The 23,687-nt window shown below is 37.3% G+C and overlaps 1 protein-coding gene and 1 pseudogene across 16 annotated transcripts in view; one reads left to right on the forward strand and one right to left on the reverse strand.

Annotated features, from left to right (window-relative positions):
* Window positions 1-23,687, forward strand: part of STK3 (serine/threonine kinase 3) — a 548,351-nt gene that overhangs the window by 262,608 nt on the left and 262,056 nt on the right. The window lies entirely within an intron of this gene.
* Window positions 14,409-15,205, reverse strand: LOC140498720 (transmembrane protein 33 pseudogene; annotated as a pseudogene).

The raw sequence follows: 23,687 nt of genomic DNA on the forward strand, positions 1-23,687 counted from the left end.
TTAATTTCATATCAATGGTCTGATAATTTAATTCAGTCACCATTTATAAAATGCTTACTGTATTCTAGGCCATATGCTAGCACTTGGGTACACACAGATGAAAATGAAACTGTCTCCGACCTAGAGAAACTTAATTTCTTTGTTTTCCCCCACTTAATAGTATTTTATTTTTTGCAGTTACAAAGATAGTTTTCAACATTCACTTTTAGAAGATTTTGATTTCCATTTTTTTCTCCCTTCTTCTCCTCACCCCTCCCCGTGATGGCATGCAATCTGATATAGGTTATACATGTCCATATTAGTCATGTTGTGAAAGAAGAATCAGAACAAAAGGGAAAAACCATGAGAAAGAAAAAACAAAAAAGAGGGAAAATAGTATGTTTTGATCTGCATTCAGACTCCATGGTTCTTGTCTTAGATCATTACGTTGCTGAGAAGAGCTAAGTCTATCAAAGAAATGGTCTTGCTGGTCAAATGGTATGTACAACTTTATAGCCCTTTGGGCAGAGCTCCAAATTGCTCTCCAGAATGGTTGGATCAGTTCATAACTCCACCAATAATGCATTAGTGTTCCAATTTTCCCAAATATTCTCCAGTATTTATCATCTTCCTTTTTTGTCACAATAGCCAATCTGATAGGTATGAGGTGGTGGTACCTCAAGGTTGTTTAATTTTTTATTTCTTTAATTAGTAGTAATTTAGAGCATTTTTTATTTGACTATAGATAGCTTTAAATTCTTTATCTGAAAACTTTTTTATATCCCTTGATCATTAATCAATTGTGAATGACATAGTCTTATAAATTTGACTCAGTTCTCTATATATTTTAGAAATGATGCTTTTATCAGAGATCCTGGCTGTAAAAATTGTTTCCTAGCTTTCGGCTTTCCTTCTAATTTTGGTTGCATTGGCTTTGTTTGTGCAAACACTTTTTAATGTAATGAATCAAAATGATTAATTTTGCGTTTTGCATTGTCTTTTATATGTTGTTTGGTCATAAATTCTTCCATTCTCTATAGATCTGAGAGGTAAATTGTTGATCTCCTAATTTGCTTTTAGTATCACCCTTTATGTTTAAATCATGTACCCATTTTGACTCTGTCTTGTTGTAGTGTGTAAGATGTTGGTCCATGCCTAGTTTCTATCATACTGTTTCTCAGTTTTCTAGGCAATTTTTGTCAAATAAATTATAATAAGTTTTTGACACCATAAATGAAACCAGAAACTCCAGAAGCTGGAGTTTTTGAGTTTATCAAACAGTAGATTACTATCATCATTGATTACTGTCTTATGTCCCAAATCTATTCCACTAATCTGCTACTCTATCTTTTTGCCAGTACCAGAGAGTTTTGATGATTACTACTTTATAATGCAGTTTTAGGTGTGGTGTAGCTAGGCCACCTTCCCTTGCATTCGGGACCTTTTCTTTTTCTTCTAGCTGAATTTTTTTTTTCTAGCTCTCTATTAAATAATTTTTGGTGGTTTGATTGGCATGGCATTGAACAAGTAAATTTATTTAGGTAAAATTGTCATTTTTATTATATTAGCACAGCCTATCCATGAGCAAATGATATTTTTCCAATTATTTAGATCTGACTTTGCGTGAAATGTATTTTGTAATTTTGTTCATATAATTCCTGGGTTTGTCTTCTTGCCGGTAGACTCCCAAATATTTTATATTGCCTACAGTTATTTTAAATGAAATTTTTCTTCCTATGTCTTGCTGCTGGGCTTTGTTAGTAATATTTAGAAATGTGGGTTTAATTTATTTCCTTCATCTTTGCTAAAGTTGTTAATTATTTCAAGTAGTTTTTTCATTGATTCTCTATGATTCTTTAAGTATACCAATATATCATCTGCAAAGAGTGTGAAAGCTTTGTTTTTTCATTGCCTACTCTAATTCCTTCAATTTCTTTTTCTCCTCTCATTGCTAAAGCTATCATTTGTAGTACAATGCTGAATAATAATGGTGATAATGGACATCCTTGTTTCACCCTTGATCTTATTTAATCTTATTGGGAATAGAATAAATTTCTTTATTGGGTAAACAAAATCTTCACAAAATAAGGTATATGTGTGGGAGGGGAAACTCTGGAAAAAGAGTGGTTGAACATCACCCTTGGATAGGCGTTGTGTTAGAGGTGGCACAAGAATTTTTGAGCTGGATATTGAACGACGCTTGGAATTCTGCTATGTAGGGGTAAAAAGATAATTCATTCTAGGTGTGTGGAATAGTTTGTACGAAGGCACTGAGACAGGAAATGCAGTGTCATATACTGGGAACAGCAAATGGGCCAAATTAGAGTTGATGAAGGGATATAGTGTGCAGTAAACCTAGGAAGGGAGTTTAGGGGCTAGACTGTGAAGGACCTATATGACAGATGAGTTTCTATTTTGTCCTAGACATAATCAAGAGCCACTTGAGCGCCCAAACCAGGGGAAGTGATCTGTACTTTAGGCATATCAGTTGGCAGCTATGTGGAGAATGGATTCAAGAGGGAAGACACATGAAACATCAGGGCCAATTAGTAGACCTTTTGCAATACAGGGTAATCAGAATTCTCTTCTTCCTCCAGTCCCTAAAATTGCCCGTAAAATGTTTTGATCCAAGGAGAATATGATTCAGCTCCATTAATAAGGAGTGTTGGAGATGGGCACCATGAAATTTTCAGTGAATTGGACAAAACAAGTGATTCTGGAGAAGTTATTCGGAGTTAGGGGAAAATCGATTTATTTCTTTCCCTTTCCTTTTCCCCTTTCCCTTTATTTTTCTCTTTCTTCCTCCTTTTCCCTTTTGCCTTCTCCTTGCCCTCTCTCTTCCCCTTCCCTTCTTTCCTGGCAGGGCCTTCCTGGGATTTATTTGCACTGAGAGAATGAATCTTTCCTTGGAAAGTATATGCTGCCTGCTCTAGTGAGCTTATTCTCAGGGAGAAGGTATAAGTCTCTATGGTTTATAATCATACCCAGAGCACCTCTGGTATATTGAAACAAGGTGAATAAGGAAAATTTGCTGATTGATAAGCTGTATCTGTAACTTAGGGATAAAAATTAGTAATATGTATGCATAAATGTATTAAATGCTACATTAGAGACAAACATATCATTTCTTCAAAATCTTACGTAGTTAGTGTTTCCTTCAGGATTAGGACAGATCACCATTTCTGCAGTTGAGCACCAGAGAAGTAGTTGCCTTCTTTAGTTGGGTGAAAGATACACCAGAATCTGTGTTAATAAGGAAATTTGCTCATACTAGCAGAAGCTCCAAGTGACTGAGGAAACATCTCCTATCTCATGCTCACTCTGGAACATATAACTTATCAAAGAAAAACACACCTGCACTGTTTTGATGACTCTTCCTTCTCTCTTGAGGTGGAGATATTTGTGGGAGCTGATTAGCTCTCCAAGAGGGATGTTGAGAGAGAATAGAAGAGAGGATAGCAGAACCTTTTGAGGGATTCGCTTGGTTATGGGGTGCAATGTAGTCACCCACCCCATGATATCTGTGTTCATTTATCTGGAGGACTGTCATTTTAGGAGGAAATTGGATTTTTTTTTTATTTGACCCCAGAAGGCACAATCATGAGGGATGGGTGGAATGTCCAAAGAGACCAATTTAGCCTTGATGTCAGGAAAAACTTCCCAGTAATTTGCACTGTCTAAAATTTAAATAGCTTGTCTTGAGATGCGGTAGATTTCCCCTTCATCATAGGTCTTTAAGTAGACACTGATCAACCACTTGTTGGGTGTGTTATAGTGGGGATTCCTTTGATGGTGGGTCAAACTAGATGAGAGCTGAGGTCCCTTCCAATTCTCCACTTCTGATTCTATGGGAATCATATGCATAGATGATTATTGAACTCATGGTAGCTGATGATATCACAAAGGGAGAGACTGTGGTATAAATCTCCACTTTGACATCCTTGATACAGGTGGTCATCATATCTCTACTTAAAACTACCAGTGACAGAGAACTTATGACTCTTGGGGCAGTTTGTTCCTATTTTAGACAGCTGTAATTATTAGGAATTTTTTTCTCATACCGAGCTAAGTAGTACTTATTAGTATTAACTTTCCTCTCTTGAGTCATACTTAGTAGCTTTAATCTCCTTTCTGGGAGATACTGTGTATATATTTGAAGAATGTGATCATGTTTTCCCCTAAGTCTTCACCTCTCTAAAATAAAGATTTTCAGTTCCTTCAACCAATTCTCAGATTGGATGGTTTCAGTTCTCCTTATTATCCTGGAGTACCATCCTTTTGACTGAGTTTAGCTTGGTCCTGGCTCTACTACAATGTAGTAGCCAACACTGGAATACTTGGGATTTGATCTGACCAGAGTTTCATATCAATGAACCATTCTTTGAACACTTGCCTAGGAAAATATGATGTAACAAAAATAAGGTGTCATATTGTGACATGTTGATTAACTTGGCTTCTCAGATGCTGTACTTAGCAAGATATAATCTCCGTTTTATAGGGCCTAGTAAGTTGAAAGACTTAAGATACATTCCTGTTGATGGACTGTTTGTTGTCCAAGGCACAGGTAGGTTATCTGAAGGGAGAGTAATTTTTTTGACCAAAGTGTTGCTCAGAGACCATCTGCTAAATTATAGAAGTGTTGTAGTGTTCACATTGGTGAAGGATGTACCAACACCAATGAAATCATAGATCCTTAAAATGTTTTTAAAAAAATTTAAGGATTGTCAGAGGGAAAGAGATTGAGATCTTCTGCTTAAATTAGTGAAAGGATTGGGTTTCATTGGCAGTAAAGCAAAAGAGTTTAGTGTCTTGGGTGGTAGTAGGATTGGGGAGGGATAAAATCTGTATTGTGAGGGTCTAAAAAGACAGTATAGGTATACAAGAAGTTGGAATAGAATGTCTAACCTCTGTAAATTGAGGAATTTGGTCTAGATCTTTAACAACTCTTCTAGCTCTATATCCTATAGTTGTGTATTTTATAACCAAAACTTATATGGGACTTTACATTTTGTAAAACTGGTATCTATATTATCTCATGTGATCCTTACAACTACACTTTGTGGTAAGTTTAAAAATATTGCTTCCTTTTATAAATGAGGGAACTTATATAGCTCAGGGAATTTAAATGACTTGCCAGTAGTTACAAAACCAATACGAGTTGGAGTCAAGACTGATTTCATCTTTGCAACATCTTTTGAATACACTCCTTTCTTTCATCCAACACTTAGTAGGTGCTTAATACATATTATTGATTGGACCTACAGGAAGCATTTCCCTCTGAATTTCTGTGTCTTTCCCCTGTTGTGCTTCATATTTACTTATATGTAGCTTGTTTGTACATAGTTATTTGCATGTTGTCTTCCTCATTAGATTATGAATTTCTGAAAGACAAAGATTATCTTTTTCCTCTCTTTGTGTCCCAGATTCTTAACAAAGTGCCTGGCATGAAGTAGGTGTATGATAAATCCTTCAGGAAAGGCTTAGAAGAAGGAGTTACAATTGACTGAGACCTTTATTAAAGTTAATAGAATATAAATAACTGGAGAAAACTCATCTTGATCAAGAAAGTGTATGGCTTTTTGTTTTCAAAACAATTGATTAGAGTTTTATTTGGAGAAATTTTTAGATATTGAAAATATGCATTGCTTTTCAAGTAACTTTTGTAAAGATATTTTGAACAAGTGTCATGATCAATTCTTGGAGGTTATGTTTGTGTTGGATCCAGCAGAGTCAGTTCTGTTGTTTTTTAGACATGATTTGGAGCTTTTTTAATGCTAAATACTATTCTGATTCTTAAATGATACTTTTATAAACTTAAAAGATTAGTGTTTAAAGCATTTTTGGGGGGAAAGTTGCATAGTAGTTAGCTGTTTTAAATTTATAAATTTAGTTAATATGCTTCAAATAAAATGGTGAAAAATTAAAGAAAATGAAGATTCCAGAATAAATGAAGATTACAATAACAGACAGATAAATAACAAGACCATACCTGATGTTTTTAAGAATGTTAAGAAAAGTTAATAAAAATGTGCTGAGAAAAATCAGTCACCTCACCTCCAACTCTAGACTCATCTCTGTCACAATTCTTCTTTCAGTTAACTGCAGGTGAAAATGAAAATATTTTTACTTAGTTTAGAGAGGCCCGAAGAGAGAAAAGGTTACTTTTTTTTTTTATTTAACTTTTAACATTTATTTTCACAAAGTTTTGGGTTGCAAATTTTCTCCCCTTTTATCCCCCCCCCCCCCCCAAACCCAGGCATTCTAATTGCCCCTGTGACCAATCTGCTCTCTCTTCTATCCTCCCTCTCTGCCCTTGTCTCCATCTTCTCTTTTGTCCTGTAGGGCCAGATAGCTTTCTTGACCCCTTAACCTGTATTTCTTATTTCCCAGTGGTAAGAACATTACATTTGATCCTAACACTTTGAGTTCCAACTTCTTTAGCTCGCTCCCTCTCCACCCCTTCCCTTTGGAGGACAAGCAATTCAATATAGGCCAAATCTGTGTAGTTTTGCAAATGATTTCCATACTAGTTGTGTTGTATAGGACTAACTATATTTCCCTCCATCCTATCCTGTCCCCCATTACTTCTATTCTCTTATGATCCTTTCCCTCCCCATGAGTGTCGACCTCGGATTGCATTCTCCTCCCCATGCCCTCCCCTCCATCCTCCCCCCCACCCTGCTTGTGCCCTTGTCCCCCACTCTCCTGTATTGTGAGATAGATTTTCCTACCAAAATGAGTGTGCATTTTGTTCTTTCCTTTAGTGGAATGTGATGAGAGTAGACCTCATGATTTTCTCTCGCCTCCCCTCTTTATCCCTCCACTAATAAGTCTTTGCTTGCCTCTTTTATGAGAGATAATTTGCCCCATTCAATTTCTCCCTTTCTCCTCCCAATATTTCTCTCTCACTGCTTGATTTCATTTTTTTTTTAAGATATGATCCCATCCTCTTCAGTTCACTCTGTGCACTCTGTCTCTATGTATGTGTGCGTGTGTGCATGTGTGTGTGTGTACTCCCACCCAGTACCCAGATACTGAAATGTTTCAAGAGTTACAAACATTGTCTTTCCATGTAGGAATGTAAACAGTTCAACTTTAGTAAGTCCCTTATGACTTCTCTTTGCTGTTCACCTTTTCATGGTTCTCTTCATTCTTGTGTTTGAAAGTCAAATTTTCTTTTCAGCTCTGGTCTTTTCATGAAGAAAACCTGAAAATCCTCCATTTCATTGAAAGACCATTTTTTCTCCTGAAATATTATACTCAGTTTTGCTGGGTAGGTGATTCTTGGTTTTAGTCCTAGTTCCTTTGACTTCTGGAATATCCTATTCCATTCCCTTCGATCCCTTAATGTAGAGGCTGCTAGATCTTGTGTTATCCTGATTGTATTTCCACAATACTTGAATTGTTTCTTTCTAGCTGCTTGCAATATTTTCTCTTTGACCTGGGAATTCTGGAATTTGGCGACAATGTTCCTAGGAGTTTCTCTTTTTGGATCTCTTTCCTGTGGTGTTCTGTGGATTCCTTGAATATTTATTTTGCCCTCTGGTTCTAGAATCTCAGGGCAGTTTTCCTTGATAATTTCATGAAAGATGATGTCTAGGCTCTTCTTTTGATCATGGTTTTCAGATAGTCCCAAAATTTTTACATTGTCTCTCCTGAATCTATTTTCCAGGTCAGTTGTTTTTCCAATAAGATATTTCACATTATCTTCCATTTTTCCAATCTTCTCGCTATGTTCTGTGATATCTGTCTTTCTCATAAAGTCCTTAGCCTCCATCTGTGCCATTCTAGTTTTGAAAGAACTATTTTCTTCAGTGAGCTTTTGAATCTCTTTTCCCATTTGGCTAATTCTGCTTTTGAAAGCATTCTTCTCCTCATTGGCTTTTTGAACCTCTTTTGCCAATTGAGTTAGGCTAGTTTTCAAGGTGTTAATTTCTTCAACATTTTTTTGGTTCTCCTTTAGCAGGGAGCTGATCTGCTTTTCATGCTTCTCTTTCATCCCTCTCATTTCTCTTCCCAGTTTTTCCTCCACCTCTCTAACTTGATTTTCAAAATTCTTTTTGAGCTCTTCCATGGCCTGAGCCCATTGGGTGGGCTGGGACACAGAATCCTTGATTTCTGTGTCTTTGTCTGATGGTAAGCATTGTTCTTCCTCATCAGAAAGGAAGGGAGGAAATGTCTGTTCTCCAAGAAAGTAGCCATCAATAGTTTTATTTCTTTTCCCTTTTCTGGGCATTCTCCCCAGCCAGTGACTTGACCTCTGAATATTCTCCTCACACCCACCTCGCCTCCTGGTCCTCCCAGCCAGCGTTTGGGGACTGAGATTCAAATGCTGCTTCCCGCCTTAGGGCTTTTGGCGGGGGCAGGGCTGCTATTCAGTGTGAGAATTAAGTTCAGATGGTCAGGTCGGGGCAGGGCCGCCTCTCAGGCCCAGTTCCCTCAGGGGGTTTATGCACAGACCTTCCACAATGGATCCAGGCTTCTGCCTGCTTGGGGAGCCCCTGTCTGCAACCGCCTCTCAGCTTCTATCTCCCGGGGGGGCCCGAGCCATGGGGGCACCCCACTCCCCTCTCAACCCGCCAAAGAGACTCTCTCACCGACCCCCGTCACCTGTGGGTGGAGGGGCTTGTGCGGCCGCTGGAGATCCTGTCCCTGAAGCCCGCTCGGATCTGTACCTCTTGGAGCCACGGCCACTGCAGGTCTGGGCTGGGCTCCACGTCTGCAGCGCGAGGGACCTTTTGTGAGAGGTTTGCAGGGCCCTCTGTGGGTGGAGGGACCCGCGTGGCCGCTGGAGATCCCGTCCCCGAAGCCCGCTCGGATCTTTTCCTCACAGTTTCGCGGCCGCTGCAGGGCTGCCCTCAGCTCCCAGTCCCGGCGCCCAGTCCGCAGCGCAAAGGACCCCCCGCGAGAGGTTTGCAGGTCTCTCCAGAACAGAAATCTCCCTCTCTCCAATATTCCGTGGCCTCTGGGTGCAGAATTCACCGTGAGTTGGTCCCCTGTAGCCGTTCTGTGGCTTGTGGGTTCGGAGCTATGTGTATGTGCGTCTTTCTACTCTGCCATCTTGGCTCCGCCCCCGAAAAGGTTACTTTTTTAAAGAAAATTTTTTTTCATTCTGTAAATACTTGAGTTCATAACTATTTCTTTTTGAATCAAGAAGGACTTAGTAAATAAAAATTGGAGGAGCACCTATGTGTCCTGAGACCAATTAAGTGACTTGTTCAGGCCACATAGTTTATATAAGTATTAAAACCTGGGTTTGAGTCCAGTTCTTTCTAATTCCAAATTTAGCATTCTATTTATTAGCCATTTTGCCTCAATGCAGAATGACAGGAGGAATAAAGTAGAAGTATGAGATTGTCTCTTCCCTGAAGAAAATGATTGATTATATAATATTCTGGTTCTGGCCAATTCTTTTAAAAATCAATTTCATGTTCTTAACAGTATCCTTTACTCTTAGTCAAACTTAGTTTTAGGAAAAAATACATAAATACTTTAGTGCACCATCCAAAATTCTAATAATGAACTCTGATGAGTAGAGTATGGCATGTGTCCAACAGAATCTGTTCAGAATTTTCCTTTGGGTTAAACCTCAGTTGGGGAAGATGAGGTAACTTTAATGTTGAGCCAGATTGTTCTTTAGCCTTTTTCTCCAAAGACTTGCCAACTTCAGAATTCTCTTTGTTTTCTGGAATTGGGAAATTGCATTTAATATGGAAGTTTGCCAGTGATAGCAATTCTTGGCAAGGTAATCTTGTTCCCTGTGCTTAATTATAAAGCTTTATTATAAACTTTTGTATATATGCATTATATAGATTCTTATTACTCTTTTAAAGTAAGTTCACTTACCCCACATTACTTGACTTGATTTGAAATTTCCTTTTGTTTGATGATTTATCAGAAACTCAAGTATATTTATCAATTCAATTTGAGACCAGGTTTTATATTTTTGTATCCCTCTAAACAATTATTTCAGTACTATCTCTGTAGTTGACTTCACCTGAATATTTAGAATAATACAATTTTAGAGATGGAAAGGAACTTAAATATGGTATGGTATAGTTGCTTCACTTTACAGATGAGGTCCAGAGAAATAATCTATTTTACCAAGTTCATGCTTATTAAATGAATGAATATGTTTAGCTGTCATTGATTATAGACTAATCATATCTGAGTATCAGTAACAATAGCTGACATTTACAAGTACTTTTCAAAATACTTTACTTGCATTATTTCATTTGACCCTCACAACAATCTGAGGAGGAAAGCACTAACAGATATTATTATCCTTCTCTTATATACATGGGTAAACCGAGATTCAGAAATTAAGTGATTTGCCCATATTCAAACAAACAACAAATATTCTAGGTGGGATTTGAATCCCAATTTCTTTAGCCTCCAAGTCTAGTACTCTATCCATGACAGTGCATCTTAATAGGGGAATAATAAGGTTAATGTTTATTATTTCCTTTTTTTTTAAATTCATGAATAAATATTAACAGATGTGGGATATCCATATTCTAGCACTTCACTGTTCTTATGTATGTTTGTAGACACTTATTCATTTTCTTAGCTAATTCACTTCAACCTGCTCTCACACCTAGTTATCATATTGTTCAGAATCTTTCAGGGTCCTAGGGTTAATCCTGCTGTGAAGGAATATACTACCCTAACTCACCACTCCAAAGTTAAAATCCTACAAAGATATTTACACCACTAACCATTCATAGTAATGACATTTTAGATCTAGCGTAGTGATTTATTTAGCAACAAGGCAGAAGAAGTAATAATATTATCCTAAGAATTCGTATGAAAGACATAACGCCAATGTGTTACCCACAGCAGCCTCTGTGGATATGCAGGTGTATTTTTAGGGTAAATTCACAAAATATAAACTCTCTTCCTCAAAAGACAAAACCAAGGTATTTATTCTGATACCAGAAGACCAATTCCACCGTAACAACAAAGTTTGTACACATTATCAAGGTAGGGAACTCAGCAATCCCCAAGTCTTCCCTCCATCAGGCCTTCTCACAAACAGGCTCCCTTAGGCAAAATCACTCTCTGTCTCATTCATGCTAGCTGCTCTGCTCTGCCAGCTCTCTTTCTCAACTCCATCTTACTCTCTTTTCCAGCTCTGATCTTCCTGTTCCAGCCATTTGGCAAGCTCCTCCTTCCATGGGCTTCATGTGACTCAGGCTCTTGGCTGGGCCAAAGCTCAAAGCAGGTCACATGGGCCTATTAAGGGGCAGGGAAGATCTTCAAATTCTTTTAACATTACATTCAACTCCAAGATCTTTCGTGTCCATTAATAGGTCAATGGGAGTTTAGGGGTAACTTGTATCAACATAACTTCACAACAGTATAATAGGGATAACACAAAATAAACCCATAAAACAATATCTTAGGGTGGGAGCTTGAGCACAAGTACCCCATCATTCCACCCTCAAAATCCCTTGGGTAATGGGCAAAGATCTCTTCTTCTATAACTACTTCCTGCTGAGATTGTGTATAGAACTGTCCCTGCCTCAAGAGGTCCTATTCCAGGGGTCATTTCTTTAGCTGGTAGGCAGAGTTTGATTGATGGCAGGTGAAGACATGATGTGTCATAGCCAGTATCCAGAACTTGGTTGATGCTAGATCTAAGGGTGATGTATTATAGTCTTAGACAGAGGGTGACATCCAACTTAAACAATCAGTCATCTGCAAGTGAAGGGCAATAATCCTGCAGGAGACAAATCTAGCAAACAAGTTGAACAGACAAAAACCAAAAAGAATAAGGAGACAGTAACCAGAAGCAGGGTAAGTATAGCATCAGCCATGCTTCTGGAGTCCATGAAGCCACTAGAACTGCACTAATTCCTGTTTTCCTTACTGCAGGGTTTGCATATGTAAGAGAGGCCTCTGCCACAGTATCTATTAATGCTCTAGTTAAAGGAGTTGATCCATTTTTCCAGTGTATGGTTAAATTGATATGGGGTCTGCAAATCCTATTTGTGTATTTCTTTAATCTGATCTGGAATTTGACTAAATTTCCTGTCTCCCTGAACGTGTGACAACCTTGGATACAATGATTCAGGAGGTTCTGTAGGGGCAGTTCTTACTTCCCTATTCAGTCCTATTAAGTCCCTTTTCTTGATACATTTTATATAATTTGTTAGTTGGAATACCATCCATCCTTCCAAAATCTATCCCTGCTCTTTTTTTTTTCTGTTTTAAACAAAATTTTACTTACAGTTCATGAGAAGTAAAGCCTGCTTCATGATAGAAATGAAACACAAATAATAAAATTAAAATTATTCATGGATTTTAAATAATCCATTTTTCTTGTCAAAAATTTCTGGTCTAATAAAGCACACTTTTCCAAAAAAATTTTAAAAAATTCTTAGAAAGGAACATACTGTTTAAATTAATTTTACATTGACTTTATTGCTATAGAAATTTTGGTTATAAAACCCTCAGATTACAGATTCAGTGTTGATAAGGATAGTCACAAAAAAGATCAGTTGTGTTGTTATACAGTTGCTTCTCCAACTTAGTAGATAATTGTTCCATAAATAGTTAATTCAAGTGAGTTCAATCAAATAAAATAAGAGGAATCAAATTGAATTATTCTAGTCCATTTTAAAAATGGACTGTCTTATGTATGGAAACCCTGCCCTAAGGATAAGGTGCCTGCAGGCTGAGCAAAAAGATGCAGGCAAGTTGGTAATGAATGTGTTTTGATAAAGGCTAAAGTACATGCATACATAAAAAGAAGTTAGTTACAAAGAGCCAATATACCTTACTTTGGACCACTATACTTTAATTATTTTCCAATCATGCAACAGTAATAAAAATCGGAATGAGTTTCATAACAGGGAGGCTCAGTGTACGGGATTTAACAATTCGTACAAATAAAGTCACAGTTGTACACTGTATCTAACTCTCCAAAATTTAATCTACTACAGAGAAAGGATAAATATTGTATTTTCTTCATCAGTTACCATATATATATATATATATATATATATATATATATATATATATATGCTTTCTCATGTAGCTTTTTAATCAGATTTGCTGGATGAACATAAAATATATATGGTGTAAAATTCATTATTATCAGAATCAGTCACCAAGTATAGTCCCTTAAGTTTACAATTAATCTTCAGCTACAGACATTTTATTTCATGTGATGTCTCAACAGCTATAATCTTTTATGTAAATTCAAGCCTAAAAAGCCAAGAAATTGGCAGTTTAGAATCTAGATTATGAGATTCTATAAAGATAATACCTGAAGTATCACCATATATATTAAGAAAGAGGAACAAGATTTTCTGGTTCAGTTTTAGAATCCTAACCTATTCAAATTCTTTGACACATTCTAGTCAAAAGATCAAGTGAATGGAAGATTGCACCTTATAATGCATACCTGTTGTCCTCTGTCAAAAATGGTTATGAAAATGATTTTACAACCACACATTTAACAAAGCTTTTGGTTGAATTTTTTATGATCAAAATTATCCAAGTTATTGTGTGTATGTGTTCGTCCTTCGTTGCCAGAGAAGACCATGCCATCAGAGAAATGATGATATGACTTGCACTTGACTTTGTTTTGAATGAGGGAGGGCAGTGCAGGTCACCAGCCTCACTTCTCCTCCAGAGCCATCTGAATCCAGCGACCAGATATTCATCAGGATGACTGGAGATGACGCAGGATGAGGCAGTTGGGGTTAAGTGACTTGCCCAAGGTCACACAGCTAGCATCAAGTGTCTAAGGTGAGATTTGAAGTCAGGTTCTCCTGACTCCTGCACTGGTGCTCTATCCACTGCACCACCTAGCTGCCCACCCAAGTTATTAACATGACAAAGAATGACTAGCCATTAAAGCATGACACAATCCTCTTCTAAATTGTGGACTAAAGAAATTTATTCCATAAAACAGCATAGAATCAGTTTGCTTGTTTAGATGAAGTTTTAGATGAAGCAGTCCACTGCTTCTGTTAAAATTATTTTGAATGAAATTATCAAATAGAAGAAAGAATACCCTTTCAAAACATAATATTAAGTGTGGAACTAAATCAGGAGTTTGCACCACATGCAAAGCATAGCTGGCATGAAAGAAATTTAGCAACTTTTTGTATGAGGGGAGGGGTAAGAAATTTATGTAATTGATGGTGTTAGGCATGGTTTCATTGTTTTAAACTATTTTGTCTTTACCTTAATATTCTTTTGCTTATAAGATGCAAGCCTACTTACACAATGAGCACAGTGTTTTTCTCAGAAACTGAAAGGACTTGATTTAACATACTATAGAATTAAACATTTTTACAGAGAGAAATTATACAACCTGGACCAAAATCAGTGTAATACCTGGCATTTACAATCACTTGCAGAAGTACCAACTGCTTACAATGTTCATATTACATATAACTTAACTTAATGTTAAACTATGTAACTATTGGTGCCATTCTGCTTATAAAATCAATTCTCTGGAGACACGGACTTCTCACAAATAGTAGACATGCAGGTTTCATTATTAGGTGTTCAACAACCATCCTCAATTAGTTACATAAGGTCTAACAATATGCATTTTTTCAGGAGGAGTATTGCAGAGTAAGAAATCTGTAGTATATGAAAGGCTGGAGTAAGCTTCCTTGACCACTGAGAAGCATAAAAATTGTAGCAGGCATCAAGTTTTCATTACATGCAATAAATTTCAGAATATTCTGTTGATTAGTATTTTATTTTTCCAAAATAGATCTCAGTAGAGGCAAACTGGCATCAGGAACATTTTTTGTATATGTAGCAGCATGAGGTAAGGAAAATAACAAGATTGGAAAGATACTCATTGTAACTGGGCAGGAATTGACAAAGATGAGAGAGTACAAAAGGTAGTGGTAGCTGTCATCTAATAAAGCCTGGGACAGAAAAGCCCTGCTTACCTGCAAATGTGGTAATCTTTGGTGTAATCTCAGAGCACTGGTGAGAGCATTTTCCAGCAAGGCACTCTGATAAAAACTGGCTGCTTCATACAACCCAAGAAGAGGAAGAACAAATAAATTAGAGCAATAAACTGCTAACAAGAAAGTCACATTGCTGTATCCAGCTTATTGGTCATCATAAATTGCACGGTGCTGGCCCCTTTGGGGCTTTGGGGGGCTAAATATACCATGAGGGAGAAGCATGCGAGAGGGAGACTCTGCTCTGTGCCCACTGTCAGGTTCATGTGTGGCATGATGGACATTCTGCATGCCCAAGGAGGCCAACTCTCCTCCCCAGCCAACCAGCAGCAGCTCCCACTCCCTATCCATCCCTGCTCTTAATAAAGTAGAAAACAATTCTTTCCTTGTTAATCTATTATGACTTTGAGTCCACTGGCTATTTACTCTTCTCTCTTGAGGAAATTTATCTTTTCCCCATTTCCCTAAATCTCTTAACTGTGAAATCTTATCCAGCACCTCTGAAAGAGGGTGCCCTATTTCCCCAATTAGTAGAGTCATAACTAGGTGCTTATAAGCAGGAGGAGCAGTCCTTATGATCATATTTCTATGAGAAACCATTAAGGGGGTGCTATGATAAGCCTCAGTGTCTCCAACCATTAATGTAATTTTCATTACCTCTTCCTTTAAGGTTCTCATACAATCTCTAAGCGAATACCAGGGTCTGTCTCCACTAGGCCACACGGAGTCAGTGGAATACTGCTAACTGCATCCCTACTCTGCGAAAGCTAACAGATTAGTTCCATCGTTACCTCCTTGAATATGGTAATCCCTAAAAGCTTGTTGTACAAAAGGATTCTGACTAATGCTTATGAATTTCAAGCAGTTTATGTTCTCTATCCATATTCCTCTTGTCACTGATCCTCAACATCCAAGATACTAATGTTTCTCCCATTTTTTGGATGATTTGACTTAAAGTATCAGTGACTTCCAGCAGAATAAAATTCGCAATTACTTCCTTAGACACTATGTGGCACCCTGGTTCTCTGACTTCCTTCATAGTATTGGATGTGCGCCCATATTCCCAGAAGCCTCCTCATGTACATTTATTTCATTTTCCTTCCATAAATCTTCCTCCCAGGTGTCTTGGGCCCCTTCAGACCTTGTAGATGCAGATATTGCATTCACTTTCCTGTTGTTAACTATCTCTTTCTTTTTTTCTGAGGCACTCTCACAACTGTCTCTTCTGTTATTACCTGATATTTTTTAGCTTGCTCTTCTAAAAGAAAGTTCAGATATTGTAGCATAGAAAACTTCTCATACAAATCAGCTAACTCCTTTGTCAGGTGAACCTTTTCCTCCAGCAATTTATCTCTACCTTTACATATAATATGATAGCTGTTACCATAGCCCAACCTCTTCTACATATCTCTGCCATTTCTTCCCCTGGTTTTATTGGTATTCCTTGCAAACATTCTTCCAAATCTTTGGGTTCTCTCTTCTGTAGCTTCGATTCCCAGTTTTCACAAAGTCCTCTGCTTTTAGCCCATTCTCTTGCCAGGGAGGAGGACTAAGGTAAATCCTTCCACCATGAGATACCCATTTTTCCCCCTACAGCCTTCCTGTCTTCAAGTAGAGGTTTAATATTTTTGTGATCCCATGCTTATCATCATTTGTAACGCTAATGCAATACTCACAGCAGCTGCTGTGGATATGCACGCGTAATTCCTGGGTAAATTTGCAAAATATAAACTTTTTCCCTCAAAGATGAAACCAAGTTTTATTCAAATACTAGAAAACTAATTCCACCATGGTAACAACAAAGTTTGTACACATTATCAGTGTAGGAAACACAGCCGTCCCCAAGCCTTCCCTCCATCAGGCCTTCCCACAAACAAAAATAACTCTCTTTCTCACTCATGCAAGTTGCTTTGCCCTGCCCTGCCAGCTCTTTCTCTCAGTTCCATCTCACTCTCTCTTCCAGCTCTGCCCTTTCTGTTTCACCCGTTTGTCAAGCTCCTCCCACAATGGACTTCATGAATGTGACTCAGGCTCTTGGCTGGGCCAAAGCTCAAAGCTGGTCACATGGGCCTATTAAGGAGCAGGGAAGATTTTCAAATTCCCTTTACATTACAAAAGCAAATACATGAATAATAAATTTATCCATGAATAAATATTAAGTAATCCATGCATAAACCTGGGTCATATTCTCCACTCAAAAGAAAGAGTGGGCACACAGAGAAATCTGCCAGTGAGGCACAGAAGTGAGAAAAACTCATATGCCCAGCATAACTCACAACTTTGGAACTGCAGATGTTAGTATCCTCTCTCTCAGGAATGGCCTATCAAAATCCTTTGATGAATGTATTATACTACTATGTTGATTAGATGCTTCCATTGCTAATCTGAGTTCACCTATGCTGTACTTTATTTGACAGGAGCAACTAGGTGGTGCAGTGGATAGAGCACCAATGCAAGAGTCAGGAGAACCTGAGTTCAAATCTCACCTCAGACACTTGACACTCACTAGCTATGTGACCTTGGGCAAGTCACTTAACCCCAATTGCCTCATCCTGTGTCATCTCCAGTCATCCTGATGAATATCTGGTCATAGGATTCAGATGACTCTGGAGGAGAGGTGAGGCTGGTGACCTGCACAGCCCTTCCTCACTCAAAACAAAGTCAAGTGGAAGTCACATCATTATTTCTCTGATGCCATGGTCTTCTTTGGCAATGAAGGATGAACATACTTTACTTGACACCTTTCATGATGCTCAGACAAATTCATTTATCCATTGTTTGACTACTCTAATTCTGTGCTTCCACAGTGTTTATCTACTCATCTAGATGACCTGATCACTAGCAACTGTAGCATCCATCACTTTCACTTATAATTTATCTGCTGTAGTTCAGAATGCTGTCTTCTCATGTCTCTCTTATCTTCTGATTCCAAAATCAAATTCTCATCTTCTATCTATAATCAGATAAATTGCACTTGTCCTCAAGTACACATATATACATACATATAAATACGTATATATGTATATCTCCAGTATATAGTAATACCTTGTCACATTCAAAACTCAATGACTCTTTCTCTGAGCCAAACTCAACCTCTGGCAGTTGTCTCTCAGAGTTACCGTACATATTAACTCAGCAAGAAACCTTGAAGTATCCATATATTATATCATAATAGAATTTCCTTTGTGTTTGGGTTGTTGTTATTGAGTCCTTTTAGTCATGTCTGACTCTTCCTGACCTCATTAACTCAATTCTTTATGACCCCATTTGGGATTTCTTGACAAAGATACTGAAGTGGTTTACCATTTCATTCTCCAGTTCATTTTGTAGATCAGAAAACTGAGGCAGACTTGGTTAAGTTCCATGCCCAGGGTCACACAGTTAGTACATGTCTGAGGCCAGATTTGAGAACAAGTCTTCTTGAGTTCAGGCCATGCACTATATTCACTGTGCCATCTAGCTGCCCTTTTGTATTCATACCCAGCTTTTCTTTTAAAGATATTTTTGTGGGAATACTTACACATCATTCTAATCGTATTGTCGGTGAAATCATTCAGACTCTCAATTTTCAATCTCTGCAATACTGAGATTCTGACGTTATTGTTTTCATTTTGTTGTGTTCTGTCATTAGCAGGGATTCAGGAGATCTGGAGTTCAGCAAAGGCAGCTAGGTAGTATAGTTGATTGAGTTCTGGGAACCTGGAATCAGAAAGATCTGAGCTCAAACTTGACTTCGGTCATTTACTAGTTGTATGTCCCTGGGTAGGTCACTTAACCTCTGTTGGCCTCAGTGTGCTCAACTATAAAATGGGGATAATAATAGCACCTACCTTAGAGGATTGTTGCATGGATCAAATGAAATTATGTTTTTGAAGTGCTTAACACAGTGCCTGGCACATAGTAGGTGCTACATAAGGGATAGCTATAATAATCATTATTTGATATAATTTATTAAACATTTTATAACTATAATAATTGTTTTTATTATAAGTATAGCCCCAGTTTATATTCACCTTCAGGAAAATCTAAACCACAAGCTCTTTATATGAGACTTGGATAGGGTTGGGGGAATTGGAATGTGCAAGACTCTGTGAGAAAGAGAACTTACTAGAATGTCAAAACAAAATTACTGGTATGTAAATAGCAGCCCCCCCAAATTCAGTTCCTTTTAAATGAGAGACAGTGGACTGTTGGAGCACTTTTTGTGTTTTCTGTATTTGTATATGCTTTTCTGTGAGTTCTTTGAGTTCTGCATTTTCTGTAGAATGAAATAAAGATATCCTATACTTACTCATATTTTTGCTTTGAGGTCCTATACCCACCCTCTGGATGTTAATGTAGTGATTTAATATCACCTTTCCTGTTATTCCTTTCTAATTTTTTTTTTATCAAAGATGCTCTCAGTGGGTATATGGATTCTTCTTTGCCATTTTATATAAATGAGAAAGTAGTCAAGTGAGTTGGTAGTTACTGATTTTCTCTCAGTTGCCTTTTAATAACAAAAATAGGAATAGGAACTGGACCTGTGATTTCACAAAGCTTAGGAAACTCCCAGATGAGGAAACTCCACAAATGCGGGTTTAGCATTTCTTTGTATATTATAGTCTTAGTTGCCTCCAGCCTTCCTGTGACTTAATTGGTCACACAACCAGAAAATATCAGCAGAAGCACTTGAACCTTGGTCTTCCTGATTCCAAGCCCTCTTCTTTGCCCGTTATGCTATTTATGCTATTATGCTATGTCTATTATTTGTCACTCAAAAATAAAAGCAAGATGTGAAATGTTTTCACATCTTTTATCTTTCCTTCACAGTTATATGTTGCGGTGGAACTCCTTTGTGTGAACTTGTCCTAGCATAACTCCTTTTTCCATCTTTTTTCCTAATAGAGATATTTCTACTTCCTCTATATATGATGCGAGAGTTCAGGTGTGATGGCTCCACTATCAAAGAGAAAAAGTTCATTATAAAAGTCTTAGCAGGTCTTTCTCATTCCTAATTTATTTTTGATATTCTTTCCAGCTTAATAATTAAACGTCCTCAGGAAGAATTTGCCTAGTTGGAGTTTTCATTAGGTGTTTTTTAGAAGCACAGAGCATGCACATAGTAGCTGTTCAGTACATCTTGAATCAAATTAACATATATAAAGGACTGATGGTGCTACACTGACCCTTTTGGTCATATCTGTACATATTTAACATTAAAAAATGTCCCCACCTGGGGCACCCTAGTGGAAACAGCAGTCCAGGAGGACATTGTTCCTCTTTCACCCTTTACCATTTCTCTTCTCAGGCTTTTCAGGTATCATGAATTATTAGATTCTGGTGCCAGTAGGATAGTTCTTCTTCCTGTTCCCTTTCCCAACTCAGGCTTCTCAGAACCAATGGAGGAAGAGTTGGAAGGTGACTTTAGAGGCCATCTAGGCCAACTACCACCTAAAGCATGAATTTTCCCTGCAGACCTTTGCTAAATAATCATCTTGCCTCTGCCTGAAGGTCTTCAGTGATGGGGAATTCTCTGAGCCCCAAGATATCTTTGCATTTTTTGAAGGGTAGCAATTTAAGGAAAGTTTTCCTTATATCAAGCTGAAATCTTCTCTAATTTCTACTCACTGAATCCACTGTTGCATTCTGCCCTCTAATGCCAAACAGAAAAAATTCTAATTTCTCTTCTACCTGAAAATTCATTCAATATTTGTAGGTAGCGGTCATGCACATTCTAAGTCTAGTTTTTCCTTAACTGAAACTGTCCAGTTCTTTCAGGTGATCTTCAAATGCCATGCTTTTGAGTCCCTTTGTGTTCCTTGTTCTTTTCTTGGTGCGCTCCATCTTGTCTCTTCACTCTTCATATTGTCTTGCTTTTATTTGTACCATACTCCTGTTTGTTTTATGTCACTAATTGTAATTTTTAAAATTAATTGTTAATTTTCGACAGCTTAGGAAAGCTTTGTTTCAGAATTGATGAATAATTTCAAATCATCCATGTAGAATGATACATAATGCATTTCTTCATGTTTTTTATTTTAAAGCCATGATAGATACTATTTACCTTTTTATTCTGGATTCAGTTTCAAGCAAAGTCAGAAAGGTTTAAGTGAATTTGCTTGATTTGTAGCTTGTGTCATCCTTATTTGTGTATGTTTCTAGATAACAGCTTGTTAGATGCAATATGGCTGACTAAGCCATACCAAAGTGTAACCCTTGCCACCTCAACTTGTCTGAGACCAGTGTTTACGCTTGAATGACAGTTCTGTTACTTTACAGTGATAGTTTTGTTTAGCAGTAAAGCATTTGAATACCTTGACAAGGTGCTTTCTTTGTATTTTTGCCCTAGTAAAAATGTAGACTTATACTTTTAATCAGTCTTTTACATTTTTCAAAGGGCTTTCACTTACAGCATCTTAGTTGATACTTACTGCAATACTATGAGGTAGGCAAAGATTGGTTTTATGATCTGTATTTTATATAAATTAAAAAGTTGGGGCTCTGATAATCATAACCTTATCTAGTATTTATGTGTGTTTTTCTTCATAAAGTGTTTATATTAAATATACAAAAATATATACAGTGAAAATCAAATGACTGTGGTCCCCTTTTACCCCAGTTTTAGAATGCCTGTCCTAAGTTGTTCCTACCTTTCTTAGTTTTTTTCCCTTTCTTCTCAGTTGAGCTGATAGCTCAGAAGTTTTTCCAGTGTTCAGAATGAGAGACAAAACAAGAACAGTCATCTATGGTTTATATGCATGGTTTACTTGTAAATGTTAATATTTCATCATAGTTTGGAAGGGCTTCAGAGATTAACATCTAAACTATATTCACATAGGCATCTATCTCCTCTACAACATCTCTGACCACTTGTTATCTTTGCTCAAAGATCTCATCTAATGGGGAACTGTTTTTCTCCAAATATTTGATAATTCTAATTGTCAGCAGTTTTTCCTCATTTCAAGCTTAAATCTCTCGCTTAAATCTCTCTCTGCAGTATCCCTCATTGCTTCAGGTTCTGAACTCTGTCAAGCAGAACAAATTTAATCCTTCTTCCACAACAGTCCTTCAGATACTTGAAGGTAGCTATCATGTGACTTATGTTTTCCCAGTTAAGTTCCTTCTACTGATTCTCATGTAGCACAATTTCCAGTCTTCTCATCATCAAATGTTTTAGGTCAGAACTACCTTTTATGTCATCAGATAGTTTTCATAGAATCAGAGGCAGCTAGGTGGCCCAGTGGATAGAGCATTGGCCCTGGAGTCAGGAGGACCTGAATTCAAATTCAGCCTCAGACACTTATTAGCTGTGTGACCCTGGGCAAGTCCCTTAATCCCAATTGCCTCTCCCCCCCCAAATAAGCATAGAATCAGACACTGGTTGAGGTAGTTATCTTCAGGGATGCTTTCATCAAACAAGAGGAGAATAGGATGAATTGGTCTTCCCTTATCTAGATGGAATAGCTGATTCAATAACTTCTCTTGTTGGTTTGTCCTTCGATCTGAAAGAGGATCATGACATTAGGGAGATGATGTCATGACTTGCAAATGAATTGGATTTAAGTGAGTGAGGGTTGTGCAAAGTCAGTAACCTCATTTTTTCCTCTGGAGCCTTCTGGGTCCACTGGCAAAAGATTATATATATATATATATATATGGATGATTGGCGATAGCCCTAGATGAACTTTTTAAGCAAAGGTCTTTCTTTTCCAGGTCTCAGTTCATCTGAGGCAATGTACATTCAGTGATTAAGTCTAGGTAATAAATGGGGCAGAGAATGGCCTCTTTTACATAGTCAAAAAAAGTCAGTCTGGGAGGGGGAAGATCCTCAGGGTTTCTGGACAAAATAGAAACAATTGCTGTTTTTAGCCTGTAGAAGCTATTATATATCTTTAAGAGCCAAGGTAGCTTGGAGAGTAGTAGTTAAACTTCCAGTCCATTGGGTATGATTTTATGAAAACATATATATGGAGAAAATGGGAAGAGAGAATTAATAAAGGTGATTTGATGTGAGAGAGATTATGGAAAAGATGGAGAGAAAGAGAGTGAGGAAAAACTTCTTTATGAAATTGGTTTGGCCTTTATCTTGTGAAGAGGATATGAAGAAAACTCTTGAAAAGAAACATTAGTTATCCAGGATGAAGTTATGTTGGAATTGTGTTTGTAGAAGTAAGGAGAGGCCATCTGAAATTGTAGTGATTATTACAGGTAACTGGCTGTGATCTTTCTTACAGCTAAAAATAATATAATTAATTATGTTGTTATGTTATTACATTGTTAATAAATTGAATAGTCAGTAACTTTAATATTGATTTAATGCTAGACAATTAGAAGTATAGATATACATAACATATGAATAGATATACAGATGAGCATACAGAATAAATATATAGATATAGATTTAATCTATCTATTGAGAGACTTGAGCAACTACTTATGAGAAAAAAATATCTCAAGTTATTAAAAAGACAGTATTAAATAAACTGGGATGGAGGCTCTGAGTTAGTTGATTGGAGTCATACAGTTAGTAATCAAAAGGAAATATCCAAATGTATACCTGGATTGTCTTACAGTTGAGAATAATGAGAGAGAATATTGTAATTAGTCAAGTAGCACCATTGAGAAACAACCTCACACAGACTAGTCCTCTTTGAGAATGAAGGGATGTACCCTGTGCATTCCTGTTACATAGAAAGTCCCTGAGTCCCACAAACAGAATACAACTTATTGAGTATAACAGGTACTTTTTTAAAAACTAAATTTTATTTTCAAGTCTGTATTCCC

This window comes from Notamacropus eugenii, chromosome 4, assembly GCF_028372415.1.
Source record: "Notamacropus eugenii isolate mMacEug1 chromosome 4, mMacEug1.pri_v2, whole genome shotgun sequence".
NCBI classification, from domain to species: Eukaryota; Metazoa; Chordata; class Mammalia; order Diprotodontia; family Macropodidae; genus Notamacropus; species Notamacropus eugenii.